This window comes from Ranitomeya variabilis, chromosome 1 (genome assembly GCF_051348905.1).
Source record: "Ranitomeya variabilis isolate aRanVar5 chromosome 1, aRanVar5.hap1, whole genome shotgun sequence".
NCBI classification, from domain to species: Eukaryota; Metazoa; Chordata; class Amphibia; order Anura; family Dendrobatidae; genus Ranitomeya; species Ranitomeya variabilis.
In genome coordinates, this window is record NC_135232.1 from 297,423,135 (window position 1) to 297,441,091 (window position 17,957).

The 17,957-nt window shown below is 43.1% G+C and overlaps 1 protein-coding gene across 2 annotated transcripts in view; it reads right to left on the minus strand.

Annotated features, from left to right (window-relative positions):
- The window catches only part of GRK3 (G protein-coupled receptor kinase 3), a 357,635-nt gene that overhangs the window by 314,296 nt on the left and 25,382 nt on the right, over nt 1-17,957 (minus strand). The window lies entirely within an intron of this gene.

Sequence of the window (17,957 nt, forward strand, 5' to 3'; positions counted from 1 at the left end):
CAATAAATATAAAGAAAAATGCAGCACTCATCAAAGGGTATATGAATTTGTTTTTTCTAGAGAACGCATCAGTAGAAGCAAACTGCTATTGCCCACCATGCATTCTTAACCCATAAATCCAAATAAATATTCACACGATGGTTGTTTTGCAACCGCTGATGCTTTCTCTAGGGCTGTCGCCTGCTTCTTTTCCCACTGGAGATCTACTTGCATCTATGGCTTCAGAGATGAGAAAAATAGTTTTTATATCATTTAATGAGTGCCATATTTTTCCTTCGGTTTATTGCTGCTTTGGATGCAGAGCACCACCATTACTGCTATCTGACAACATCCAGCTCCTTGTCTAGTTTAATGTTGAATATTTTATAAGTATTTAGTGTTAGCCCTTATGTTTTGATAGGATAAACATGGCATATATCATGAAACTCGACAGGGGCGCATTGCCTTCCTGCTAAAGTGGTCCTTGAGGCTCCTTGGTTACTAAGACTCATTCGCCTGGCCTAATAATCCTCTTTTTCACTGAAGCTTTAGTAAACCTTGCACATACAGTAGTAACAATACTACAAGAACAGACATAAGCTCATACCAGAGTGACAGTCCTATAGGTAAAAGCGCTGCCGGCAGAAAGGCCCGGAGCACCATGGGTGTGCTCTAAGTTCTAATTTTACATTTTGCATGAGCTTACAAGCTTTAGGCTTTTTCAACTATTGAACAGGTTCTTCCTCCTCTCAGTGGCCACAATATATCAAAATTGCCGAAAACTATGAGTCACAGATCCCCTACTACTACACAACCACGAGCTAAGGAGGAACTCATGCTAAGTAGTCGAGTGCAAAAGAGTTTGCCAGTAGCTCAGTCCGATAAGCAAATATAAATTAACTAGATGGTAGCCCGATTCTAACGCATCGGGTATTCTAGAATATGTATGTAGTTTATTTATGAAGATTTTAGAATAATACATTGAATACACAGGATTTGGCCAACTGCGACCAATTAGCAAAGCGTGGTTCAAATCCCACGCCAATTCGCGGCCGGACTGCGCCTGTCGCTGATTGCCCAGCCCACTTAGTACATTGCCCAGCCCACGTAGTACATTGCCCAGCCCACGTAGTACATTGCACAGCCCACGTAGTACATTGCCCAGCCCACGTAGTACATTGCCCAGCCCACGTAGTACATTGCACAGCCCACGTAGTACATTGCCCAGCCCACGTAGTACATTGCCCAGCCCACGTAGTACATTGCCCAGCCCACGTAGTACATTGCCCAGCCCACGTAGTACATTGCACAGCCCACGTAGTACATTGCACAGCCCACGTAGTACATTGCCCAGCCCACGTAGTACATTGCCCAGCCCACGTAGTACATTGCACAGCCCACGTAGTACATTGCCCAGCCCACGTAGTACATTGCCCAGCCCACGTAGTACATTGCACAGCCCACGTAGTACATTGCACAGCCCACGTAGTACATTGCACAGCCCACGTAGTACATTGCACAGCCCACGTAGTACATTGCACAGCCCACGTAGTACATTGCACAGCCAACGTAGTACATTGCACAGCCAACGTAGTACATTGCACAGCCAACGTAGTACATTGCACAGCCAACGTAGTATATTGCACAGCCAAGTAGGATATAGCACAGCCCACGTAGTATTTAGCACAGCCACGCAGTATATTGCACAGCCGACGAAGTATATAGCACAGCCACGTAGCATATAGCAATGTGGGCATCACATTCCTGCTAAAAAAAGCTGACCCTCCGTCATCCCCCAAATCCAAGCGAGGCCTTTACCGATGCTCCTCACGATGCTCCGGTCCCAGGAGTGCATTGCGGTCTCGCGAGATAATGATGTAGCAGTCTCGCGAGACCGCTACGTCATCATCTCGCGAGATCGCAATGCATGGAGCGGTCACCGGAGAGTCGCGAGGAGCGGGAAAGGCCTGTTCCTGATCCGGGGGGCCAACGGACGGTGAGTATATAACTATTTTTTATTTTTTTATTATTTTTAACATTAGATCTGCATAGGCAGCATCAATAGTAAAAAGTTGGTCACACAGGGTTAATAGCAGCGATAATGGACTGCGATACACCGTGGCATAACGCGGTCCGTTAACGCTGCCATTAACCCTGTGTGAGCGCTGACTGGAGGGGAGTAAGGAGCGGCCATTTTGCCGCCGGACTGTGCCCGTCGCTGATTGGTCAAGGCTGTTTTGCCGTGACCAATCAGCGACTTGGGATTTCCGTGACAGACAGAAGGACAGACAGAAAGACGGAAGTGACCCTTAGACAATTATATAGTAGACTAGCTGAAGAGCCCGGCGTTGCCTGGGCATAGTAAATATCTGTGGTTAGTTATAGCACCTCACTTGTATGTCATCTCCTCCTGTATATAGTATATACCTGTGTGTCATCTCCTCCTGTATATAGTATATACCTGTGTGTCATCTCCTTCTGTATATAGTATATACGTGTGTCATCTCCTCCTGTATATAGTATATATCTATGTGTCATCTCCCCTGTATGTCATCTCCTCCTGTATATAGTATGTACCTGTATGTCATCTCCTCCTGTATATAGTATATACCTGTGTGTCATCTCCCCTGTATATAGTATATACCTGTGTGTCATCTCCCCTGTATATAGTACATACCTGTGTGTCATCTCCCCTGTATATAGTATATACCTGTGTGTCATCTCCCCTGTATATAGTATGTACCTGTATGTCATCTCGCCTGTATATAGTATATATCAGTGTGTCATCTCCTCCTGTATATAGTATATACCTGTGTGTCATCTCCCCTGTATATAGTATATGTGTGTCATCTCCCCTGTATATAGTATATATGTGTGTGTCATCTCCTCCTGTATATAGTATATACCTGTGTGTCATCTCCCCTGTATATAGTATATACCTGTGTCATCTCCCCTGTATATAGTATATGTGTGTGTGTCATCTCCCCTGTATATAGTATATATCTGTGTGTCTACTGCTCCTGTATTAGACTGTGTTCACACGTTATTTGCTCAGTATTTTAACCTCAGTATTTGTAAGCTAAATTGGCAGCCTGATAAATCCCCAGCCAACAGAAAGCCCTCCCCCCTGGCAGTATATATTAGCTCACACATACACATAATAGACAGGTCATGTGACTGACAGCTGCCGGATTCCTATATGGTACATTTGTTGCTCTTGTAGTTTGTCTGCTTATTAATCAGATTGCAGCAAGTTTTGCGAATGGCGAGTTTTGCGCGTGGTGAGTTTTATGTGTGGTGCCTTTTGAGTATGTGCAAGTTTTGTGTGAGGCAACTTATGAATGTGTTGCAACTTTTGTGCATGTGGTAATTTTTCCGCGTGTGCAAGTTTTGCATGTGGCGAGTTTTCCATGAGGTGAATTTTGCACGTGTAGCGAGTTTTGCATGTGGCGAGTTTTGCGTGTGGCGAGTTTTGAGCGGCGACTTTTGTGTTTCGACTTTTATGTGGCGAGGTTGGTGTATGTGTGGTGAAATGTGCGCTGAGGGTGATATATGTGTTCAAGCACGTGGTAGTGTGTGGCGCATTTTGTGTGTGTGTTCATATCCCCGTGTGTGGTGAGTATCCCATGTCGGGGCCCCACCTTAGCAACTGTACGGTATATACGCTTTGGCGCCATCGCTCTTATTCTTTAAGTCCCCCTTGTTCACATCTGGCAGCTGTCAATTTGCCTCCAACACTTTTCCTTTCACTTTTTCCCCATTATGTAGATAGGGGCAAAATTGTTTGGTGAATTGTAACGCGCGGGGTTAAAATTTCGCCTCACAACATAGCCCATGACGCTCTCGGGGTCCAGACGTGTGACTGTGCAAAATTTTGTGGCTGTAGCTGCGACGGTGCAGATGCACATTCAGCTTTATATATTAGATGAAATAATGATGATAGCGGTGTTAAACAAAAAAATAAAAATATTGCACCCTCGGAAGCCCGTTAATAATTCTTATAGAAGATCCACTTTTTTTTTTTTTTTTTACAATGGACAATCTAAAGCTGGCTGCACACAGCATAGCAGGATACGTATACCAGCTATGGACCTCCACTGCCAAGACGGGGGGCCTTTGTATCTAAACACAATTATAACGTGAAGAAAATTTGTCCAAATAAACAGCTTAATGTTCACATTTCTTTTCTGCTCTACAGAGAGCATCCCTGGCCTTTAAAGGGGATATGTCAGCTATGTAATCTGAGAGCAGCATGATGTAGGGGCTGAGACCCTGATTCCGGCAACAAGTCACTTGCTGGTCTGCATGCTGTTATTTTGATAAAATCTTGGTCATTTGCTGCAGATCTAGCAGTTATTTGAATGCTGAGCTCTCTAGATTTCTGCCAACACCACTGATTGGTAAGTTTCCATGTACACTGTACCTTAAAAGAAAGCTACCAATCAGTGGTGGGGGTGGAGTTATACAGAGCAGTTGACTAGGAGGCATAAAAGACATCTAGTCCTGTAGTGATTATCTCCTGCTGATAAAACACTGATCGTATTGACACAACAATGCAGTCTAGTAAGTAAGATTACTGGAATCAGGCTATCTGCCCCTACATTCTACTGCTCTCAGATTACAAAGCAAAAACCTTCTGACAGATTCCCTTTAATTGAATTCATGGATGTCGAAACATTGATTGCATGCGCTTAGGTTATGCATGTAGGATGGAAATACTAAGGGTGTACGTTGACAGTCATAATAATCATATGTGCATTTCCTAGACGAAAATATTCATTAAAGGTTTTCCGGCTTTGTCCGGGATACAAACTTATAATGGTCACAGGTTCAGGCAAGTAAAGGATAAAACTTCCTCAGACCCATATTTCATCCCACTGACATTTATTTCCTTTTAGTTATAACCACTGTGAAAAAGCGATCCACTGATATCAACTGTACCCAGAAGTGATAAGGAAAAGGAAGAGTCCGCTAAGAAAGATGTCACTTAGTTTGGTTTCATGTCTTTTCTCATTTTGAATTCATGTCTCCTTGAATCACTGAGTTTCTGTGGAGCAGCCTTGGGGCACATTCAGACATCGATTTCTCGTACTAGTTCTATCCATGGTTTTCACAGATAGAACTTGCACTCGTTATAGTCTGCGCTGTTCGGGGGCTGTTCACATGTCCGTGTATTTTCATGACTCAGTGATCCACACCAAAACAAGGAGACATGTCTGATTTGGACCGAGTCTTGGATCAATATCACCAACGCAAGTCTATGGTGCTGTGAAAAAAATATACATATATGTAAGCAAATAAAAATAAAAATTAAAAAAAAACAGACACCATCTGCTTTTCATGGACTGTTTAATATCAGGATGATAAACATTCATACATTTTTTTCTCATCTCAGAAAATCTGATGAAACTAACGGTAAAAACTGATACAATGACCAAACTGATAAAACTCGTACGATAAAAATCACTGAATAAGTCAGAATGGCCTATAGCAGCATATTACAGCTAAAGGTCCATACTTCTAAGGCCGGGGTCACACTAGCATTGAATATGGATGAGCGCTATATGAGAAAACATCGCCTAGCACTCGGACCAGTGTTCATCTATGGGGCAGCTCACATCACCGTATTTTTTCTCAGGCGTATTCGACGAGCCAGTGAAATCCCAGCATGCTGTGATTGTATGCGTATATCGGCCTAGTCTTGCCAATGCTTTGGACTTAGTCTAAGTTACTCCGCCCACTGGACTCCCAACCCCTTTCCCTTTATGAACATGCACATGAGTCACTGACTAGGACCGCCCACTGGACTTCTAAGCCCAGAACAAAAGACTTCAATGAATTCACTCACCTCCTTTATAGCATGATGCTGGCAGGAAAGATTGAGCAACATGACCAATTCTATTTAAGCTCCAGAGCAGAATTCGGAATTCAGCTTTAGACATAAATGGAGAACACATCATAAACAGAAAAGATTTCTAATTTTTTTTTAAGACTTACGGTAATTTATGTAAATTGTAAATGTGAATAATTGAATTTATTTGGAGGAAGAAATATGGAGACTGGCATTTATTTGACTCTGTAGGCTTACAAAAAAACAAAATCAGCAAAATCTATTATAAAAGATGATTATATTTTAATGTATATCCTCTGTAGAGTTCAGGAGCAATTAAACTCAGAGCTCCATGTGCTGACATCATTGCCAAAGTCTAAGGAGGATTCTTCCTCCTCGGGAGACTTCACTTAATAAGGCAAAGAAAATCATCATCGACACAGCTGCCTTGACACCATTGTTAGTGTCACCTGAGGCATAAGGATGGGTGACGCGGAAAAGCTGGGAGCCTACATCACTGCTGCCTGGTGCTGGTCAATAAAGGTGTCATGGTGAATCTTCAGATGTGACGATGGACAACTGCCGATCTTTAGAGAGGAGAGCAGTGACGCATGTGCGCGAGCGCTCACCCTGTGCGTATATAGGAGCCATACATCCAGGACAAGCTAGCGACCTCCGCCCATTAAGGGGGCGCACAAACTCAATATTTACAACAAAATGACACTACACTGAATATAAGCAATGCCTACATGCAGTAATGTTATTAGAACATAGAAGGCAAAATCATAGTATATAGCAACAGCCCAATTTTGTACTGTGGGGGATATACGTTCCATACAGTCCGAGGCGTAATCCACACATGTAAACGAGACACAAGTATTAAAATTGCAATAAGTTAGACGTCTAGATTAAAAAGCTGTCCAAATCAAGTGCGACAAAGAAACGAGGGAAAGCCAAGGCTTCTAGTCGCTAGATTGTTTTGGAAACTTGTGCCAGATCTGTCTGACCTTTGGCAAATCTCTTTATCTTACAGTTAAAACACTTTGCTTTTGAGAAATAAATGTGTCCAATTTAAAAAAAACTAAGGCTGCATATTAACACATTACACTTCACTTTATGTGCCCCTGGGACATTTGTACTGATGGCCTATCCCTAGGATAGATCATCAATACCTTAGAGGTGGGGGAGCGACACCCAACACCCCCACTGATCAGCAGTTCCCGGATGTGTGGCGATGGAGCTGCATAGCGCCTTCAACTGCATAGTGGACGCGCCAAGTACTGCACATCAGCCCTCTTTCGATTTGAAAAGGTGGCGGATGTGCAGTACCCGGCTGTGGCCCAGTTGATCAGCAGGGGTGTAAGGTGTCACATCCCCCAACGATCAGATATTGATGACCTATCTGAAGTATAGGTCATAAATATAAAAGTCCTGGACAACCCCTTTAAGTACAGAAAAATGCAGAAAACTCCTTCTCCCACCCGCCCTAAGGCTTGACACAGATTTTGGTATTTCATGTATGAATTCTGTGTTTTTAATAGATCTACTCATTATAATCTATGGAGCTGTTCGCATGTTTGTCTTTGAGCAAAGTCACGGATCAAATCCGCCAATAAAAGTCTATAAGGGTCTGTGCTAAACTTGGACAGCACATTGGTGGCATACTAGCTGCATAAAAGTGCTGTCCGTTTTTCACAGACTGCTTGCTAGGAGAAGCTTGAGAAACCTCCATCTGTTTTTTTATATATATATATATATATATATATATATATATATATATATATATATATATATATATATATATATATATATATATATATATATATATATATATATATATATATATATATGAGAAAAACCTGATTAAGCCGATAGTAAAAACAGACTGACGGACCAAAAAGCAATGAAAATCTGATCCAGCACGCTGGTGAAATACAGGAAGATATTAACACACGAGAAAGAAAAAAAAAAAAGACAGGCTCTACTCTCTCACTGTTTGAGGGTTTTTCGGTATTTAAAAAGTTTTACAGTATAATCACATTAGGCGTTTTTGCTGCTTTTTTACGCAAAATTTCAGCTGAATTTTACAGTCCCCGCCATGTCTATGCGATTTTAGAAATCTCGTGCACACAGCTTGGTTTTGGTGCTTTGCTTGGTTTTCATAGAATAGAGAATGTCACTTCTTTCACAGTTTGTTCAGCATTTTTCACTCATTCAAAGTAATGGGTGGTGAAAAAAATGCAGATAGCAGGTTTTTCTGCGTTTTTTCTGCCCAAACCTTATGAAGTAGAATGATTTTTTTTTTGGCACTAAACTATCAGCATGCCCAAGAGAAAAATGTATCAGGACAAAAACGCAGCACAAATAATAATAAAAAAAAAAAAAACGCACAAAAAAAACTCAAGAAAAACCAAGTAAAACCATAGCCATAAGCATTTTTGTTTTGACTTTTTTCCCTTAATGCTTCCTTCTTAATCCAAATTGTTAATACGGATTACGCTCTTCTCTCAACAACACATACAAGTGATGTTCCTTCCGTCACAGCTTATCCCCCCACTATCCAGACCAGCTCTGAATGCGCCTTCCAGGCTTCTGTTCCTTACTAGTCATATCATGCTATCCCTGTCAGTCACTGTACCGGCTGTGGATCCTGCCGTACAAGATGGCTGAACCTTTCCTCCTACATATCTCCTCTCAATCCACTCTATTAGAAGTGAAGACCAAGGTCTATGGCACCCCAACCTCTCTAGTCTAAGAGAAGGGGATTTGGCCATTCGCTACTAACAATCCATCACACCCATCACCCACTCCTGCCTTAGTCTCCCACATACCACTTCCTCTAGCTTCTATAACTACTTGCACGAAAAAAAAAAAAAAAAAATCAGTCATAAGCCTCATCGTTCATCTATCTAATCACACAATAGCTATGCATCTGCCCAAAAATACTGAAGACCATCTCCAATGCGGAATAAGCAATGGAAACCCATTCTCTTATTTTAATAGTAAGGGTAGGTGCAGATGGTCAGCAATTGGCAGCGCTTTGGACGCAGCTCATGTCCGCTCCGTCCAAAGCGCTACCGGCTTTTGAATGCACGTGAAGGTTCATTGAACCGTGAGGAATCACCGCATCCAATATATTATTATGGGCGACATTTATCTTGTAGAGGCTTGCGTCTCCGCAAGATAAATTGACATGCTGCGGTCTGGAAAGACGCACCACATGTCCGTCTACGTGGGTGAGCTGTGGGCGTCTCTGGACGCATAGTGGACATGAGATTTCTTGAAATCCATCCACTATGCTGTAACATCTGGAGGCCACAGGTTGGACGCTGCGGAGGTACGCAACGTCCAACTTGCAGCGTTTACTGACAGTGTGCACCTACCCTTATGACTGTAGGCCAAATATTACATATTAATTGACCCTTCTGTAGATTGTGGGTTTGTGAGCATTTGGGTATATTTATTTTACTCACTTATACATCGCCATTAATTCCACAGTGCTTTACACACATTATCAGCACTGTTCCCATGGGGGCTCACAAGCAAAATTACCTATCAGTACACCTTTGGAGTGTGTAAAGAAACCCTCACAAACACGGGGAGAACACACCAACTCCTTGCAGATGTTGTTCTTAGCGGGATATGGATCCAGGACCCCATTGCTACCACTGACCACTAAATGTACGCTTTATGCGTACCCCTTTTTATCTCTATAGGTAAGCATAATCTGCTGCGTTTTCCTACGCAGAATAATACCACATGATAATACTTCCAATAGCGTGCATGGATGAGGCATGTATGTTCCTGTATGTCTCTACAGCAGCATAGGTCACAGCGCTTCTCCGGAGGTTCTCATCGGGAAATAATATAAAAATACAATATCCATTTATAAGAGAAAGAAAACCAGTGTTTAACTGCTAAAACTTTCCTCAGCATCAGTGATGCCAACAAATCCTCTGTTTTAAAATCTCACATTTTTATGTTTGTCTACAAAGTAAGGCATAGAAAACACAGTCTGTGCATTCAGCAAATGTATATACTAGGAATAGCTCCCTGCATGTACTTTATGTTCCCATAGGTCACAAGGCAGTGGCCAAGGAGTGTCTTTTGGGCCTCGCTCTCACAGTAGACCTCTGCATGTGGCTTATTTAACTGTCCACAGCAGACTGCACTTTCCTGTAGGGAGGCACCACAAAAATAAATAACTCTGTACAGTACATATCTCTTTAAAATGGGGCCTTGTGATGTATGGCTATTGCTGTGCTTCTGTCCAGTAGCCTCCGTCTATGTATACACCTGACAGTAGCCACAAATGCGTGCTTGGCCTACCTGGCCTTATTACCTTGCCCGTTATCCCATGGCGCCTAACCACAGTAAGCTCTTCAGCTCCCCGACACTAATGCTGGGTTGGGTTCAGACTGCACGATCGAGTACGAAATGCCAACCTATTGGCTTTAGATTAATAGACGTTCACACAGGCCGCCCACCATTTTATGTACCCAGAACGATTGTTAATGGGATCGTTCTGTGAGCATAGGATACCACGTTATCGGCAGCACACATCCTGTTTACACAAGACTATGCGCTACTGAGAACAATGATTTTTACGCCTGCTTAAAAATCATCTCATCAGATGAATGAGCACTTTGAGAGTTCATCCGTCATCTGCCTACCAATTTAGAAGGTCCAATATTCATGAACTAATGTATCTACAACTGCTCTTTACCCGATTATTGACCCATCTAAGTGGGTCTTAAGTCTAATCTGCAGCACAAAGAACAATTTTATATTCACATATCGCCAAATCCAGATCTGCACACAAGGCATTGTATAGAAAATGAGGTGTACCATAGCGCTTCACTCATAACATCAGACCCTCTGCTTAATAAGATGTCCGAGCGTACAGTACATCAAACAGGCAGGTTTATCCCAGAACACCACAACAACAGTAATTGAAAGTCATCACACAGAACTGCAAACAGCAAATACTACCCAGTTAAGCATGGAACTAGTGCAGTCTCTTGGATAAGAAGGAGTGAATGATGCCTGTCTTGTGATAAACCCGCCTGCAATGTGTTGAATACTCAGGGAGTACATCTTTGGATGTGTCTCTCACACAAATCAAGTGTACTGTATCCACCTAATCTCCACAAAAACTACAATTGACTCATGAATAAAATAGAAAATACACAATAAAATATTAGAAGTCCATTCAATCTAATAAAATTCCCCAACTGCAACTGACAAGTGAGCGCTTATGAGTACCATAAAGAGAAACTTCAACGCACTGCAACCCACCGCCATGCATCCTACCTTGCATGGTATTCTGATAGCATACACCACAGTAGAGGGTATGATCTCTAGGGGGTCCAAGAATACACCACAGTAGATGGTATGACCTCTAGGGGGTCCAAGGGTACACCACAATAGAAGGTATAATCTCTAGAAGGTCAAAGGATACACCACAGTAGAGGGTATGATCTCTAGGGGGTCCAAGGATACAACACAGTAGAAGGTATGATCTCTAGGAGGTCAAAGGATAAGCCACAATAGAGAGTATGATCTCTAGGGGGTTAAGGATACACCACAGTACAGGGTATGATCTCTAGGGGGTCCAAGAATACACCACAGTAGATTGTATGACTTCTAGGGGGTCCAAGGATACACCACAATAGATGGTATGATCTCTAGGAGGTCAAAGGATACACCACAGTAGAGTGTATGATCTCTAGGGGGTCCAAGAATACACCACAGTAGATGGTATGACCTCTAAGGGGTCCCAGGATACACCACAATAGAAGGTATGATCTCTAGGAGGTCAAAGGATACACCACAGTAGAGGGTATGATCTCTAGGGGGTCTAAGGATATACCACAGTAGAAAGTATGACTTCTGGGGGATCTAAGGATACACCAAAGTATAAAGCAGTGTTTCTCAATTCCAGTCCTCAAGACCCCACAACAGGTCATGTTTTCAGGATTTCCTTAGTATTGCATAGGCGATGGAATTAATGCTTGAGCAGGTGATGAAAGTATCCCCTGTGCAACACTAAGGAAATCCTGAAAACATGACCTGTTGTGGGGTCTTGAGGACTGGAGTTGAGAAACACTGGTATAGAGGGTATGTCATCTAGGGGGTCCAAGGATACGCCATAGTAAGGGGGTATGATCTCTAGGAGATCATACCCATGTATACCTGTTGTTCATGCTTAAAATTGGAATGATACCAAACACAGAATTATATCATAGAGCCGTCATAGATCCAACCCAAAAAAAAAAAGGATCAGTGACCATATGCTCATTTTGACAGTGTCCAGAATCCCCATAATCAGTGTTTTTGAATGCCACTCCACTATAAAGACTAATTATTGAAATACACTCATCTTCATTAATATGCAGCAAACTCACTAAAGCATAAATCGCTGCATGTTCTACACAAACTGCAAGTCAGCTATCAATTAGAAAAATTAGGTCTCCATTATGATCCAGGAACATATCTGCCCTCCTACTGATATAATTATGACAAGTGCTGGAAGTGGCTTCACAGTCACAAGACACTGTAAAGCACCACCCTCCAGACACACAAGAAACCATGGTGATCAGGGTAATTGTCAGGTCTATGACATCAAAGATAGTGATGAGATTCTCACACACTGAGTCATGTCATCAGCACCACTTCTCACTATTCCAGGCATAACACTCAAATATTGCACATCGAAATTCCGCAAATTTACAGAATTTAATACAACAAGTTCCACTTCCACCCGAGTGACTGTGTACATTATGTAGAATAATATATATATATATATATATATATATATATATAGAATGTAAGTCCGCAAGGACAGGGTCTTCTCCCCTCTGTACCAGTCTGTCACTGTAAACTTGATTACTGTAAACGATATTTATAACCCTGTATCCTGTATGCAACCCCTTTCTCATGTACAGCACCATGGAATTAATGGTGCTATACAAATAATTATATATATATATATATATATACACATACACACTCACCGGCCACTTTATTAGGTACACCATGCTAGTAACGGGTTGGACCCCCTTTTGCCTTCAGAACTGCCTCAATTCTTCGTGGCATAGATTCAACAAGGTGCTGGAAGCATTCCTCAGAGATTTTGGTCCATATTGACATGATGGCATCACACAGTTGCCGCAGATTTGTCGGCTGCACATCCCAAAGATGCTCCATACAAGGCAGGATGGATCCATGCTTTCATGTTGTTTACGCCAAATTCTGACCCTACCATCCGAATGTCGCAGCAGAAATCGAGACTCATCAGACCAAGCAACGTTTTTCCAATCTTCTACTGTCCAATTTCGATGAGCTTGTACAAATTGTAGCCTCAGTTTCCTGTTCTTAGCTGAAAGGAGTGGTACCCGGTGTGGTCTTCTGCTGCTGTAGCCCATCTGCCTCAAAGTTCGACGCACTGTGCGTTCAGAGATGCTCTTAGGCCTACCTTGGTTGTAACGGGTGGCGATTTGAGTCACTGTTGCCTTTCTATCAGCTCGAACCAGTCTGCCCATTCTCCTCTGACCTCTGGCATCAACAAGGCATTTCCGCCCACAGAACTGCCGCTCACTGGATTTTTTTTCTTTTTCGGACCATTCTCTGTAAACCCTAGAGATGGTTGTGCGTGAAAATCCCAGTAGATCAGCAGTTTCTGAAATACTCAGACCAGCCCTTCTGGCACCAACAACCATGCCACGTTCAAAGGCACTCAAATCACCTTTCTTCCCCATACTGATGCTCGGTTTGAACTGCAGGAGATTGTCTTGACCATGTCTACATGCCTAAATGCACTGAGTTGCCGCCATGTGATTGGCTGATTAGAAATTAAGTGTTAACAAGAAGTTGGACAGGTGTACCTAATAAAGTGGCCAGTGAGTGTATATATATATATATATATATATATATATATATATATATATATATATATATATATATATATATATATATATATATATATATATATATCTCTATATCTCTATCACACAACGGTCTGGGCCAGGATTTGGGATTTCTTCTTTTAGATATGCTGACCACTTCAGTCTCAATGTACTACCGTATATATAAGTTTTGCAAAATCGAAGAAAAACATATATACATACACACACTTTTTTTAATCTCTTTGTTAATTTCATGATAGACAACCCCCCAGTTTTACGCAGCAGCAATTGCAGAGATCAGGCTTTATATGATAAAGTTGGGGTCATGTTTTTGTTGGTGATCCAGTTTTAGGGTTATCAATAAATTAATTCTAGAGAGACAAACCACATACGGTACTTACTGATGGGGTGTACATTTACTAAGGCTTGCCTAAAGCCCAAACTAGCAATACAACCCCGGAGGGCATGCAGACAAGAGACTGTCAAGTGAGTAGTCTTTATAAATTTGTATGGGATCATAAAGTTTTCCTCCCTCTGATCTCCGGCAGCTAGTGTGCAATTATTGAGTTATAAATGTCAAGCAAATGTTGAATGGAAGACATACATATAGAAGCCAGAGAAATGCAGATACCGTATGTGTCAATTCCTAAAAAACATGCACAACTACCGATATAGCTCTGAACCAAGCAGAATTGAGAATCATAATAAGTCAATATATGAAGACAGAACCCCGCACTATTAATCTGCAGTATTCATTATGTAATGATATGGAGCCTTCGTGTTGTCAGCTGTTTGCATTGCGTGTTGTGCGGAATTACACCGGTGTGCCCACAACTGGTAGAGATATATATGGAGCCTCCCATACCTCCCAACCGTCCCGATTTCAGCGTGACAGTCCCGCTTTGGCACCGGGGTCCCGCTGTCCCGCTTCGGGCATTTAAAATCCCGAATTTGCGGCCGCCGGTGAAGCCCCGCCCACTTCCGGGACGTAGAGAGAGCCCGATTAGGTTTGTGGCTGTTTTTTTTTTTCTTATACATGCTGGGTCTCCTCCCGACCGATCCCTCCCCCGCCCCCGCCCCCTGTGTGTGCGGCGCTGCCACGCTGAGGAAGAGAGCCAGCAGCGATCAAGATGAGAGGTCAGCGACTCACCTGAGGTGTGTGCACAGAGCTCTGGCGTCTCCTGCTCTTAGCTGCTATCCCGGCAGAGAAGGAGAGACGGGGGAGGTGCCGGGACAGTGCAGAGCTGTGAGCAGCCGGAGAAACTGAAGAGCTGCACATGGACAGATCAGCCGCCCCTGCACCACAGAGGAGATTGTGTGTGTGTGTGTGATGTGTGTGTGATGTGTGTGTGTGTGTGAGATGTGTGATGCTGCATTTGTGTGTGTGTCATGTGTGTATGAGGTATCTGGTGTGTGTGATGGCTGGGTGTGTGTGTGTGATGGCTGGGTGTGTGTGTGTGATGGCTGGGTGTGTGTGTGATGGCTGGGTGTGTGTGTGTGATGGCTGAGTGTGTGTGTGTGATGGCTGAGTGTGTGTGTGTGTGTGATGGCTGGGTGTGTGTGATGGCTGGGTGTGTGTGATGGCTGGGTGTGTGTGTGTGATGGCTGGGTGTGTGTGTGTGTGTGTGATGGCTGGGTGTGTGTGTGATGGCTGGGTGTGTGTGATGGCTGCATGTGTGTGATGGCTGTGTGTGTGTGTGTGTGTGATGGCTGCATGTGTGTGATGGCTGCGTGTGTGTGTGTGTGATGGCTGTGTGTGTGTGTGTGTGTGATGGCTGCGTGTGTGTGTGATGGCTGCGTGTGTGTGTGATGGCTGCGTGTGTGTGATGGCTGCGTGTGTGTGTGATGGCTGCGTGTGTGTGTGTGTGTGATGGCTGCGTGTGTGTGTGATGGCTGCGTGTGTGTGTGTGTGATGGCTGCGTGTGTGTGTGTGTGTGATGGCTGCATGTGTGTGTGATGGCTGCGTGTGTGTGTGTGATGGCTGCGTGTGTGTGTGTGATGGCTGCGTGTGTGTGATGACTGCGTGTGTGTGTGATGACTGCGTGTGTGTGATGACTGCGTGTGTGTGTGATGGCTGTGTGTGTGTGTGTGTGATGGCTGCGTGTGTGTGTGTGATGACTGCGTGTGTGTGATGGCTGTGTGTGTGTGTGTGAGATGGCTGCATGTGTGATGCATTTGTGTCAAAGCTGCATGTGTTTGTGAGCTGCGTTTGTGATGCTGCGTGTGTATGTGTGATACTGTGTGTGTGATGCTGCATGTGTGTGAGCTGCGTGCCTGTATGTCATTATACAGTATGGAGAACTGTGGCCATAATACAGTATGGAGCATCATGTGGGGTCATTATACAGTATGGAGCATCATGTGCAGTCATTATACAGTATGGAGCATCATGTGCGGTCATTATACAATATGGAGCATCATGTGCAGCCAGTATACAGTATGGAGCATCATGTGTGGTCATTATACAATATGGAGCATCATGTGCAGTCATTATACAGTATGGAGCATCATGTGCGGTCATTATACAATATGGAGCATCATGTGCGGTCATTATACAGTATGGAGCATCATGTGCAGCCAGTATACAGTATGGAGCATCATGTGCGGTCATTATACAATATGGAGCATCATGTGCGGTCATTATACAGTATGGAGCATCATGTGCGTTCATTATACAGTATGGAGCATCATGTGCGGCCATTATACAGTATGCATGCGGTCATTATACAGTATGGAGCATCATGTGCGGTCATTATACAGTATGGAGCATCATGTGCGGCCATTATACAGTATGGAGCATCATGTGCGGTCATTATACAGTATGGAGCATCATGTGCGGTCATTATACAGTATGGAGCATCATGTGCGGCCATTATACAGTATGCATGCGGTCATTATACAGTATGGAGCGTCATGTGTGTTCATTATACAGTATGGAGCCTCATGTGTGGCCATTATACAGTATGGAGCACTGTGTGGCCATATTTTTTCGTTTATAACTATTGTATATGAAACAGTGTGATCAGCAGTGCTAAATGGGTGTGCTTGGGACGTGGATATGGGTGTGACTAATTATGAATGGGTGTGGTCAGAGGCGTGGCCTAAAATTTGCGCGCCGCAAACTTTGTCCCTCTTTCCCATCTTCAAAAGTTGGGAGGTATGATGGAGCACATACAACAGGCGTTTACATGGCTTGGACCAACCATACAAATAAGAAAGTTTAGCTACTAGCGTATCGAGCATCCTTGTAGAATACTGGCCAAATATATATCATCTGTATGTGAAGGGTGCATTACATCAGCTGGGAATCTAAACAAGAGTAAGAAACAGGTGGCAGTGATGCAGCAGATTGTATGAAGGATCCCCCGAATGGCAGCCATTACAATCATACAGAGGCTGTTAACTAGTGAGGAGCGGACGTGCTCGCATAAGGTGTTATCTGAGCATGCTCATGTGCTAATAAAAGCGTATTCGGCGTGCTCGAATACTATGTTCGAGACTCCGCGGCTGCATGTCTCGCAGCTGTTCTACAGCCGCAAAACATGCAGGGATTGCCTGTTCTACAGCCACGAGACACCTAACATAGTATTCCAACACACCATAGATCCTTTATTAGCAAACAAGCATGCTCGTAAACATCTTATCCGAGCATGCTCGCTCATCACTACTGTTAACAAGTGTTAGCCTTCATAAAACAAATGTATCCTACATACATGAACTAAAAAACAACCTGATGTGCTCCACAACGTCACAATCACAAAACGATTATCGATGATAGTCGTATGAACAGTCTGTGTAAGGTTGAATTGGAACCGGTCAGTGAAAAATGGGAAACTCCTCAGTTAGTGGCATCACATAATCAGCTCCACATTATAAACCCCTATGAATTACTACCAAGCACTGAAAGTTTGCAAAATCCAAGTTTTAGAGAATTAAATGAGAAGAAATAAGTAGTCATCTCAAAAGGGAATCTGTCAGTAGGATCAACCCTCCTAAGCCATCTATATGGGCAGGTAGGTCATAGGGAGTTTAATATAATGATACCTTGATATCTGCGATCTGCTGTCTTATTCCAGAGGAATCACATTTCTCTTAATCTGTAAATGAGCTGTTCCAGGATATGGGCTGAACAATCATCTACATGAGGATTTCTCTGAAATAAGATATCAAGGCATTATTTTATTCAGCTTCCTATGACCTACATACCCATATAGACAGTTTAGGGGGTTAATTATACTGAC